Genomic DNA, 13285 nt, shown 5'->3' with positions numbered 1-13285 from the left:
CTCATCTCCTGTGGAAGTGATTGTCTGCCTGGCCAAATCTGTAACTGGCTGCCTGAAAACCATCATCACATAGAAAGCGCTGGGGGGAATAACTGCAGGTTGTTATCCAAATAAGGTGCCAGAGTTTAGTCATGGAGAGATGTCATTGAAGCTGCCCTGATTGACTTCAACACAGCTGGGACAAGAAGGAAATATGACCCCCTACTCATGGTGGGTTCAAGCCTCGGGTCCTGTTTGTAGACTGACCCCAGGAACTCCATTTCTCACACTATGGGGGAGTGGGATCAGCCTGAAAACCTCCTCTTTACTCCTGCTGCTATAGCTTTGTCCTTCTGTCCTTGTGGCTGATATTATGAAGACTGCAGACTGTGCACACTGGTGTTTGTGGGTATGGAGAGGAACAGGAAACATGAGAATAATGTCCTGACCAGGTGAGGTTAGAAGACAAAAAGGTCTTCATTTAGTTAGGATGAACCTGCCTTGATTGCCCACCCAGGCACTCTTGTCCACATGTGCCCAGCCAGCAGAGAATGGGCGGGTGGAAAGAAAATGAGTGAAGAATCTCTCCAGATAGGAAGTCCTCCAGCTGTAATGAGACAGGAGGTTTCACATCCTCAGAGGTCTCTAGCAGATCATTCCCCATATCTGGAACAACAGGAGGCCCTAAGCAATGAGAGGAACAAGCCTTGCATGTTGCTTCTGTGTGTGGGAGGATGGATTGTAGGAGAATACAGATAGTGCTGAAGGCAATCTCACCCCTTAGGAGTTGCAGCTGTACTAGTCACCAAAGAGTAGGAACAGGCCTGCCCTTAACAGGTCACAGCTATGTCCAATAAGGCCTGCCCTTAATAGGGTATAGCTGTGTCCAATAAGGATGAGCCAATAAGCATAGGTGTTATAAAAGAGTGGGTTAGCGTGTCAGGAGGAGAGTTGGAGTTTGTTGGCTGTGCTGCTGTAAGGAGTAAGGGTCAGGTGGTCATGTTATGGACAGAAAGGGTTAGTATGTGCTACTAGGGACAGATAGGGTTAGGTGGTCATGATAGGGACAGGTAGAAGTCAGCCAGCCAGCCACATGGAAGAGAGAGAAAAGGGGTCAGTGTTGCAAGGAGCTGCCCATGAGAACTCACAGAGAGAAGGTATGAAAGTCTTACAGTAAGATAATAAAGTAACAGTGGCAGTCAGTTCCCATCCACCATCAATTGGTGCCAAGCACTGATGTCAACAATTGGTGGCCTGTATGGGGATGGATCCTGACATCTGTGGACTCAGAAAAGAAAAGGCACAAATGGATGCTCCTCAGAAAGCATTGGAGATGCCTTTGTGATTAAATGGTATCTGCTTGATACCTTTCCCTGGCACTGGAGCAAGCTAATAAACTGCCTTCCCCTTCCAAACACCCAAACTATATGTTTGGAACATCCTTAGCCCCATATGTGCCCCAAGGTTGTTTAGGGTGGTGCTTGTTGGGCTAGGGACCAACTGCTGGTAGTAGCAATTTAACAGGTGAATCCAGCACTCAGGAACTGGTGACCTGTTCAGATGGAGTCACCGCAGGCAAAAAAGTACTGCCCCAGTCACTCAACAATGTGCAATAATGGTGGGTTTGGACAATATGGAATCATAGATTAGAATCATAGAATATCCTGAGTTGGAGGGGACCCCCATGGATCATCAAGTCCTTCTCCTAGCCCTGCACAGGACCATCCCAAGAACTCCACCATGTGCCTGAGAATGTTGTCCAAACACTTCTCCAACTCTGGCAGGCTTCATGTTGTGACTATGTCCCGGGGGAGCTTGGGACTTTGGACATAATCTCCATGTTGCCTAAGGCTATGAAAGTCCAGAGACACACAGTGTGCTGCTCCCTGTACATGGCTTCAAAGCAAAATCCCAAGTAAATATGTAGTCAGGATAGTAATAAATTCATTGAGTGATGAATCAAGGTGCTGTTGAGAAGTTACTCTTGTTCACTTTCCTCTGGACATACAAGGCCCATCAATATGAATATCACCTTTGTTGTCCTTCTGTCCACTGTAATAGGTCATCTGAAGAGAAAAGGCTGAATATCATGTTTAGGCAATACTTCTGATATTCATGTAAGTCAAAGGAGATGCAGTGCTGAACACATTTACCCTCAGTACTTCACATGCAGTGCTAGACACATTTCTAAGAGGTATGACAAGCTACATGGCTGCTCTTTGCAGCTACAAGGGGAAATGAGTCTAAAATTACTTGAAAATAAACTGCACCAAAGGTGAACTAATATATCTTCTCCAAACTTTCACCTTCTGTGCCCCTCTGTGATCCCATACTGGCATTGTGTAGGAAGAAGCATGTCCATGCTGCAGCAGTTGTTTTTATGCTGCCCTGTATTTGCCGTAAGAACTGGTCCTAGAAAAACATTTTGCTCTTGATTTTGTACAGCTCACCCAGTTTCAGCAGAGTTTATAGAGAGGAAAGGAACACATGGAGGCCTCCCTAGTCTCTCTAAGCTGGAAAACAAAATTCATTATAGTCCTATTATTTTCATGCTGAAATATTTTATCTGAACTAAATTTTAACCAATCACAGGAAAATCTTCAGCATTAAAAAGACCAGCAACTGCCAATGGAACAATTAACTACTGCTCACTTCTGTAACATCAAACACAAGGTACAAATCTAACTAAAGTGTTTTCTGCTCTGTATGTCACTGCACACATATATATGTACATATACACTCATATGTATATATAGAAATAGATGTGCATGCATACACTTAATCAGCACCCATTCACCACGAGAGGGCAGGCAAAGAATATGAAAATCAGTTGTCTTGTGTGTTCCCTGCAAATGCTAATGAGCAAATTATTCAGTGGCCAGAAAATATCACCACTGTTTTCTTTAATCATCTCCAAAGACTTTCTTATTATAGAATCATAGAATAGTTTGGTTTCAAAGGCACCGAAGTCATCTAGTTCACTCCCCCTGAAATGAGCAGGGACATCTTCCATTAGACCAGGTTGCTCAGAGCCCCGTCCAGCCTGGCCTTGAACACTTCCAGGGATGTGACAACCATAGCTTCTCTGACAACCTGTGCAAGTGTTTCACCACCTTCGTAAAAAATGTTTTCTTAATACCTAAACGAAATCATCTTTTAACTTAAAACCATTACCCCTTGTTCTAGTGCAACAGGCCCCTCTAAAAAATTTTTATCCTGAATCTCAACCCTTACAACAACCTCATAGGGCACAATTTGATAGCTATTTTTTGTTTTGTTTACTTGTTTAGAAAGTCTCTGCATTTTTCAAGGATGAAACGGTCTGAGCTTAGAGTAGTTCATCGTAGGTTAACCCCAAGAAATGTCACAAGTGTCAGGTGAGAAACTTCCTCAGTGCTGTGGCTAAAACCTCTTTCATGATGGGCATGAGTATTAGTGTGTATGTGTGTGTGTGTGTGTGTGTGTGTGTGTGTGGAGCAAGGGAGAGGTCAGTAGGAGCTGTATGTCTACTTACTTTTCATTGGGCATAAGTGGATATTCACTTATATATGGTAAAAGGACTGGTCCCTTATCAATAATGTCTTACCTGAGAGCTGAAATGGCAGAGATCCAAACCTAGTATGGATAGGTTTGTCCATTCTCATAGTCCTGAGTCCTGGGAACAGCTGATTTCATCCATTAAGTTGTGAGGTACGCTATCAGCAAGAGGGACCTTTTGAAAATGTCCAATGAGAAAACAAGAGCCTCTCTTCTTTTCACGCATGATATGGAGAGAACAAAAATACAGTAATCTTGATGCCAGAGAGCAAATCCAAAGAAGCACGCCCCTTCATCCAGGAGATGCTTATAATACGGCATAGACAGACGTTCTAGATGGGCCATGAGATCTGTAAGGATCACTGTCTAAAACACAGTGCCTTTGACCTGAGGAGGAAGAGGGGTGTACAATATAACCCCAGAAGCTGCATCCCAATTTCTTAACAAAGACCTTTACATTATTATATGAGGACATGCTTTATAGGTGTACTGAGGCTCTTAATGGAGGAATCCTGTTCAGGGCTTTGCTCAGTGGGATGATGGATGTCAGACCCTCAAAGCAACAATAGAATGGCAGAATCACTTATTACATTTGTAACACACCCAGAGATACCATCATCAACTGGCTTCTCTTAAGGAAACCAGGAAATTATTTTAAGGAATTGATATATCCAACCTGGGTTGAAAAGCTGGGATTTACACCAGCAAGAGGTAGACCCACAACCAGGGGAAAAAAAAAAAAAATCTCAAATTCTGTTTCCTGACTACAAGAGGGACTAATTTCCCTTAATTTTGAATCTCTGTCTGTGTTAGTCATTCACCACTCCCTTGTTCACAGGAGAAAGTTGGAGCTCCTTGTGGGTGACTCATCTGCTGGAGAATGAAATGAATCACAAGCAAGAAGGGCTTCTATTTCCCTCCATGAGCTGTGGAGGTTATCAGAATCTGTGTCCTTTGATAGATACTAACCTTGTATATGTCTATATTTGATCAGAGATATCACATCTTTTTTGCCTATGACATCATTCTGACGTTACAGTTTTCTATGAGAAAAAGGAGACCAGGCGTTTACTCAGCTCTTCAAACTTGCTGTCATCACTTCTACCGGTCAGGGAGCTGGTGATATATATTTGAGCACAATTATCTATGCTTCTGTGTCACCCATATTTCATCATTCCAGTGCACTAAACTTCCTAGTGGAAAAGTAGCCTGTACCCTGGCTCTGAAGTTTTTGCTGAGTGCATCCCACCTCTAAAATCAAGAAGATGTTCAGCAGGAAATTAGGTTTCAATGTCTGGAAAAATCAAATAGATGAGCAGGATTGTTTCCTTCAGTTTGTTGCCCTATGTCTGCCTTCCCAGACCATTTGTTAAAAACGGTACCACACTCCCAGCACCACACTCATGGTACTAAAAGTGATTTCAGCATTTATTATATCAAAAAGAAAGGCCTAAAGCAAGGTGGTCCGTGGGCTGAGCAAGAGCGTTCCCGTCAAGGATGCTGCAGCGCCGGTACTGGGTCTTCAGAGCAGCGATGTCCCCGATGTTCCAGGTGGAAGGGCACACATTCACTGGGTCAGATGCTCTTTTTATCCTCTTTTTTGTCCCTCTGGATTGGTTTCTGTTTGGATCCTTTCATTTGCATGAAGCTTTAAGGCGCTGTATTGGCCCATTACAGTTCTGTCCAGGCTGGCTCGTTTCACTGGGGAGGGGAGGGGAGGGTGTGATGCGCTTTACTTAGGTGTAACATGGTACGTTGAGTGCCGTTAATTCTTATAACTATCCTTTTAACCCCTTTTAACATAACCAAACTAACAAATAACAATGCTTAAAATTATCAACTATTTTACTAATGCTTAAAATTATCAACTATTTTACGAATTTCTAACCTATTTTTAACACATTGAACTAACTCCAACATTCCTCTATGTCTCCCAGTGTATCCCCAGCTTCATTCTTTGGTCCAAAAGGGTTGTTATGATGCCTTAGGATTTTGGCCTTTATATTTTTAAAATCCTGTATTGCATTAGTGCATAACTCTAAACTCCATATAAAGTGTAAGCTAACTGTCTTCACATTTTGGTCAGATAAAACAATCCTTCTAGGCCTGAAATTCAAGGACAGCCTACAGCCTCAGGCCCCGAAAAGTATAAACAAAATTGAGTTAGGAAGTGAAGTAAACTCGGGGTATATGACTTCTTTACCTGAAGCTGTAACTGGGGGATTAACCCCTGATACATAAATGGACCAAACTTATAATTGTCTGAAAAACTTCTGAGGTCACTCATCTTGGGTGTAGCCTCTTGGAGGCTTTTGACTACCAAAGGTGTTCCTATTTACACCCAAAGATGTGCCTTTAATAAATATTTACTTTTCATTCCCTTAATCTTGTCTAGCCTCTGTTCTAGGCAGTTGTTGGGGGTTGGATTTTTTCTGTTCTTTCCCTGTTATCTGTGGAATTTTGTTCCCATTGAGTTGCTAATAAGCACTGATGGCTGGGAGGGGGAACTCCTTTCTTTTTTTTGGGAGTTTCTCTGCAGGGGTAGGGGCGAGGGTGGGGGGGGGAGAGGAGAGACCATGAGAATGGGGGCAGGTAAAAGAGGAGACAGGGTTGGGGGTGTTATAGATGGATAATGGGATGATTTGCTCTCACAAATAAAGGAGTATTGTGTGAATATTAAGAGAAGCTTTATCGATATATAGTTATGTTATTGTAGTTTATTGTTTAGATGTCCTCTGTTCTCCCCATAGTCCCCTTTTCCCCCCTCTGTACTGTTGCCATCTGTTATATGTAACAGGTATAATTCGCGCCATTTTTTTGCATGATATATATATAATATTAAATAGTTGTTAGGATGTACCTGAAGCGATTTGCGGAATAAATAAATAGACTCCACAACTCGATATAGTTATGAAGTGGGTATGTATGCCAGCTCCCGGCACAAGTGAGATATCTCTCATAAAAACTTGTGCCCCGAGCCTCAGTCTGACCCACATCTTTATTCACAAAGGTGTTCCATATGCAATACATTGCACAGCTTTACCATGCATATTCAACCCCTGGCCCCACCTGTCCTCGCCTCTCATGCTAAATAGGTCCCCGCCCTTCTGGGCGTGCGTGGTTTGCTGTGGTGGTCGCGCGGGTGGTCTCTGATGGTCTCTGAGGCTGAAGATTGTGGTCTTCCTCCTATTTGAACTCTTGAACTTTTCTCCTCTGTGTTTGCGCTTTTGGTCCTTTGGTGCCTGAGTAGGTCTGTCAGTCTTGATAAGCTTGGAGACAGAGGAGCCCCTTTATCTGGGTTCTTTGCATCTCCTGGTCTTCTCTGGCATTGTCCTTTATGCAAGAAGCTTCAGAGATTTGCATTTTCTTATGCCCTTTGTACCATGGCAGAGGTTTCTCAAGTAAAAGGTTAAAATTCAACACATAATTCTACAAAGTAAAATTTAAATGTTTTAATTTATTTTGTTAATTCAAGTGAACTCCAAAAATCTCTATTTCATACCCTTTGGCATTAGAAGCCCCCCCTTCTCAGGCAAAACCAGGTGTGTGTTGAAACCCGATTTACAAGCAAAAGGATGTGGCTCGCCAGGAGATGGGCCTTATCTGAGGCAATATGGAGACACCTAGGCGCTGATCATCGCGTGAACAACCCGAGATGGACATCAGGAACATCCCCCCTTGGCCAAGACATGTGAATACTGTGTTCCTGTAAATTTCATCAAGAGTTTCAACAACACCGGTCTTCGAATTGTTCTGCCTTGTCGCCGAGAAGGAAATCTAATCAACTTATGGGACTTTGAATGAAACAAAGGACTGAATGCCGAAATCCTGGCTTCAGGCAAAATTTTCCCTATAAAAATCGCTTGCACCAGGATGGTGGTGTGGGGGCATAGAGTGAAACCTCTGCTGAGGCTGATCTCTGTGTCTTGCACCCAGCGCCGATCCCGGGCTCGGCACTGTTCTTTACCTTGTGGCTGGCTAAGTTAGATCTCTATTGCTAAAATAAATGATTTTTATTTTTTTAATTTGCCTGGATCATTTTTCATTTATAACACCATCAGACAGCCTTGATTACCTAGGACAGGTAGAAAGAAGATGTGTAAAAAGCTTGTTGCTGGGGGCAGGGGCATGACAACACCTGGCTCTCCAATTAAGTTGCAAGAAAGCAGTCTCCACCAAAAAAGGGCAAAGAAGAGTTCACTGACAGACTGTAGGAGGGGCCAGGGTTGGCTGATGAAACCCCCCCACTGCTTCTTCCCCCCGGGGTATAAAATGCGAAGCATCCATCTTGAAGATGAGCCATGTGGTATGCAGCCATGAGGGAGGCTCCCAGGTCTGTCTCTCCTTATTTAGTCCTTTTGTTGCAATTTTTGTTAAAGTTTTAATGAATATTTTAAAACTTTGAGAAGTTCAGCAGTCGTTTTTCACAGGGGCAGGGATCTCTTGCTTTCTGGCATCAGAGGAGGACAGCCAGGCTGTTGCTTGCTGCAAGAAGAATTCACCAGCACTGCTGTAACTCTGCCCTGAGACACCTACCACTGTCTGATGATGCGCCCTGGGAATACTGAACTTCGCCTCTCCCTGCATTGCTTGGAGCTGGGCCGCTGCTGTTCCACTCCCCACTGTTTCTTCACCTGCTGCTTCCGAGAGTCCTGCTAGGGACACCGGGATCAGCTGCCCCAGGGGTTTGTGGAGCAAAGCCTCTCTTCTACCCCTTCCTATCTTGGCTGAGCCGCCACTGCCATGTGCTCCCCGAGCCCGCGCCGGAGTGCCCCCTGTCGCCGTGGAGGAATCACCGCATCTGCCCTGTCCACCGGGATCCAGCAGAGCCCCTGCTGGCCGTGACCGTAACTGCACCAAAGGGGAAAGCGCTGCAGCCGAGAAAGGCTGTCACGGGGTTCTGGGTTCTGTTTGTTACTAAGGCTGTGGTTGTGGTTGTTTGTTTACTTCATTATATATACTAGTAAAGAACCGTTATTCCTATTCCATATCTTTGCCTGAGAGCCCCTTAATTTCAAAATTATAATAATTTGGAGGGAGGGGCTTTACATTCTCCATTCCAAGGGGGGCTTTCTGCTTTCCCAGCAGACACCTGTCTTGTAAACCAAGACATCAGTTAGATGGTGCAGATACTTTTCTCCTCCTGCAGTATGTTCTACCCAAAGCAGTACACACAGGGACTGGCATGACAGACTGTCTGCACAGCAAGGACCATGCTCAGGGTTAAGTCAGGATTTCAATAATTTTCTTTCATGGAAAAAAAAAATCCAAAATATGTTATTGGGGGTGGAAGTTATATTATTCAAGAAAAGCTAACACACTGTGCAGGAAGCAGAGGCATTTTGGAAATAACACACCTGTAAGCTATAAAAAAAAAATGACATAGTGATGGAACAAGGGCTTGTTATTGGGAGGATCAAAGGATTTAAGGAACATGACAAAAATAGAGCATTTCTAACCAATTCCTTCTCTCCCTAGGATTATGACTGCAAATTTATTTTCAGTGCTTGCCTAAAAAAAATACATAAAAGGAGCAAAATCACACTCTCAGCCAACTGTGGCAAAATCCTTTTCTGCATGATCTGGACATTACCTGTGTCATCATCACCTTCAAGGCCTTATACACAGAATGACAGTAATCCTTTCACTAGCTTCCCTCCAGTAAGACATCACACAGCCAAAATAAAGAGTTGGAAAGGAGGGGCAACAAAAAGGGAAAATTTATTATTTCAATCATGTTTGATAGTTTAAACTGATTTTCATAAGGTATGAATCAATAGCAGGGTCTGAAAATGCCAAACATGAGTGACATTCATTCCCCCACCCAAAAGGAAACCAAGAGAAGGAAGAATGGATGTCATTTCACACTTTAAATGGAGCAGGAGGTTTAGAGTGAAACATGATCTCTAACCCCATTAGCACAGACAACACAGAAAACTGTTCTACTGCTTGTTTGGCACCACCTAATTCATAGATCCTCCTGCTATTGCAGTGGTAGAGCAGAGTTATGAGAAATATTTGCAATACAAACCACATCCATCTTATTTGATATGCATTTCAAGATGAACCAGGTTTGTCCCATGGAGCACAGTTTCCTGAACCAGCTGATTAAGCTTTGGGATGTTCAAACACAGGTAAGAAAATATCCCTGGAGATAGTAGTGGGTGTGAAAAGTGGTGGGCATACAGTAGTGGACAGAAACACCTGTAATCTGGGTTGGATGCAAGATGCTTCCAACCATCTGAGTTGGCAGGCTAGTGCAAGTGAGGCAGGAGCTCTCTGTCCTTATTGCCATCTTCTTGAGACATTCACCTGGCAACTGTGCTTGCAAGCCATACGTCAAAGTCTTGCTGGGCAGTGGTGTATGTCTGAGGTCCACAGAGGATGAAAAATAAAACCAGAGGGCCCTGGAGACCCTGGAATTTTGGCCTCTCACGCAAATTCCATTTGCCCCATTTCAGCCCTCCAAAAATTATAAGACTCTGAAACTCCTGTGATATGAGTTTATTTGTCTGGAAGTTTTGACCACGTCTTTTTCCTCTCCCTTTTCCCTTACTGCCTCACTGCTGCATGCCCCAGCAACCCTCACATCTGGGGAGATGTTTCCATCACAACTTATTTGTATTGTCTTCTGTGGTCTCTCAGTCTGCATAAGACCCTTATCACCAAAGCGACATCATCTTTATCCTGCAGTAGTACCTACTTACACCAGGAGTTTCCACAATATCTGCCACTCCAAGTGATGTACAACATTCCAAAACACTCCACAAATGTCCGAGCACTGTGAACTTTGCATTCTTGCTCAATTTTTTGTCATTGCTCTCCAGGGCATCAAGCAGTGCCTGGGGACCCTGTCACCTAAGAATGACAAGATGAGCCAGGACTATGCCTAGGACTGTGGTCATCCTTCCAATCACTGATTCATAACATGGGTGCAGCTGACTGCTTCATAGCTGGTCCTATCTGGCTGGGTGAGGGTGAAGTGTCCCAGGACAGCTGGACGTGTGTTTTTACCCTGCTTTTTTGGGATGAATTTCACAGCTATTTGGGTCACTGGTAGCTGATTTGGAGCTAGTTAAGATATGTTTCTTTTGCAGTTGTACCTGGAGCTGTCTGCATCTTGCAACGCCTATGTCCTCATGGCCCATGGTGAGGTGGACCAGAGGAAGATTTTGGCTGGGACTGAGCCAAGCTGAGTCCAGGGAGATGCCAAGAACAGCTTCTTCTTCGAGTTTAGCTGAAGACACAGTACCTGAGAGCTGTATGATGAGACTGATATGGGATAGAATCATACCTGATCAGGACAACTTCCCTTTTTTGCTCACCACCAGCATCAGCACCAAGACAAGCCAAAATCACAGCATGGGGCACATCACCATATTCCCAGCATCAAACTTCCCTCAACACCAGAAGGAATAGAAAATGGGGCCAGAGCAAAGCTCTTGGACCTCTTGTTCCTCATGTTTGTTTTTTTTTAAAGAACAAGCTATAATCGGAGCAGGAGGAAATTGAGCATAAATATTAAACTTTGTTTAGTCTTGGGAAATATAATTTATAATTAGAGTTGGGCATCCTGTTGACATGTTAGAACCTATTTTAAGTGTGAGATGAGCACATGGTCAACCTCTGATCTTTTGCAAGTGATTAAAAACTGCCAGTTCTTTTCTTCTTGTCTTCTTTCATTTGTCTTCTTTTTCTTCTTATTTTTTTCCCTTTTTAATATAATTTCTAGAAAGCAACTGCGCTAACATCAGTTCAAGATAATGATACTTATAGTGGCAGTGATGTCTTGGAGCATCTCAGCAGCTAGAAATTTTGCTTTCTTTTCATGTATTTCTGCTTGTCTTCATGCCAGCCCCACCAACCAAGCCTGTTCACCTCTACTATGGAAGCATGGGAATCCCATGAGACTTGGAGAGTGAGGAGATGGTGAAGATTGACTTTGTGTGACCAGCACTGACCTGTGGGCTTTTTGTTTTGAAGTGGCGTTTGCCAGTTGCCACATCCTGCTGCCCTAGTAGAGAAGAATGTAGGATTTGTGCATGGCAGGTACCAGCAGAAATTATTGTAGGACTGGTGCTTCCAAGCAGTTTTGGAGGCAAGATCCTACAAGTCTGTAGGGTGTGGTGTCCCTCCTAGTGTCCTCAGTATCTTTCATGGGGTATGCATGGGTACATCAATGCTGTCAGATAACCCAGCTCTTCACATCAATCACATTGAGGGTTAGGTCTCTTGTGGGCACCCTTCCCCACCAAACCAGATTGTTCCTTCCAAGCTGGGTGTAGTCCTCGGGTTTTCTTCAGGGCCTGGATCAGGTTGGCTGCTTCTGCTCTGCACAGTCCTCCTACACTGTTCTAGGGCAGCTTTGCACACTGTCCCCACCTTACTCAGGGCACTCTAAAAGAAAGTGAAACAACGATCTCAGGGTAGTGGGATTACCATCCAGAGGTAGATAACTGAGTGTTACGCACCTGGACATGTCCAACTTCCCCTAGAGAAGGGCGAGGTTTGTGTGGATTAGGCCAGGGATCACTCCCTGGGAGAGATATATTTAGTGGGAGAGATGTAACTGGAAAAGCCATCTGCACTTAGGTGTCATTGGGAATAAACCATAGGCTGACCCAAGTTTCTGCTGCCCACACACCAGAGATGGAGTCTAACAACAGCAGGATATGTGGGAATTATTCCTGCTGCTTCCATGTAGTCCAAAATTTCATGTTGGGAGAGTTCCTATCCTTTCTGTGATGGACTGTTTTTCTATAAGCTAGCCATGCACCACCTGGGAAATACAACTGGATCTCCACCTCTAAGCAGCAGGTCCACAGTGATCCTCTAGGCTTGGCTACTGTGACATCAAGTTTGCCATCAGGTTGTCCTGCTGTGGTGACAGGAGGGGATAAAATATATGCTTTTTCCTTGGTGAATTCCCTTTGTCAATCCATCCAAATAAGCTGTTGTGGGCTATTGTGGGAACCCAGGGCACAGGGAATATTTCTCTGTCTGCTCTGAGGGGTCCTGATCCCCAGAGAAGCACTGACTTTGACCCTCATTCATGGAGAAATCTTCGAAGACTTCAAGATAGACTAGAGTCCATAAAAGTGTGAAATCGATTATAGAGAGTAGTATGGCATGTCACTTGGGTGAGAAATTTAGGTTTTGGGATTTCTAGTATGTTGTAGATTGGAACAAGATGGAGGTTTTAAGGCAGAGGCAAGTTGTTCTTCTTCGCCTTCTTCTTCCTTTTTCTTCATGGGTTTGAGTGATGTCTTGTAATTGGGCAGAAAAGTCTGCACTGCGGGCTTTGAGGGATCATTTACTGGGTTAAAAGGGAAAATAATCCAGGTGTCATGTCTTAATTGGATTGTTAAAAAGAGATTGTTAGCCATTTTTGTGGTGCTTTTCCAGCACGCAGAGTCTGGTATAGATGGCGTGCAAAACTTTAGATAAGATAACAATAAACAAGAAGCTGAAGACCAAAAAAGTCCTGTGCGTTTCCTTTTTCTGACACAGAACCACTCCAGGAGGGTTTCCCCTTGACAGGGGAACCCCCAGGGAGGGGCCCAATGTCAGGCCAAGAAACCGATAAGCTATGAGTTGAGTTTTGGTCCATAACTGTTATAGTAGTAAAAACAACAATGCATATGCAGCTAGACTGTTGCATCCCGGGGTTGGGTTCAGATTAGGGGTTCTGATATATGTTAGTTAGCCAGTTCTGTGTACCCTTTGTACACCCCTGTTCCCCCCGCAGTGGTCCGCTCCGGGTCAATTA

This window comes from Anomalospiza imberbis, chromosome 2 (genome assembly GCF_031753505.1).
Source record: "Anomalospiza imberbis isolate Cuckoo-Finch-1a 21T00152 chromosome 2, ASM3175350v1, whole genome shotgun sequence".
Classification (NCBI taxonomy): Eukaryota; Metazoa; Chordata; class Aves; order Passeriformes; family Viduidae; genus Anomalospiza; species Anomalospiza imberbis.
The sequence above is the reverse complement of the archived record's forward strand: the minus strand, read 5'-3'. Positions refer to the sequence as shown.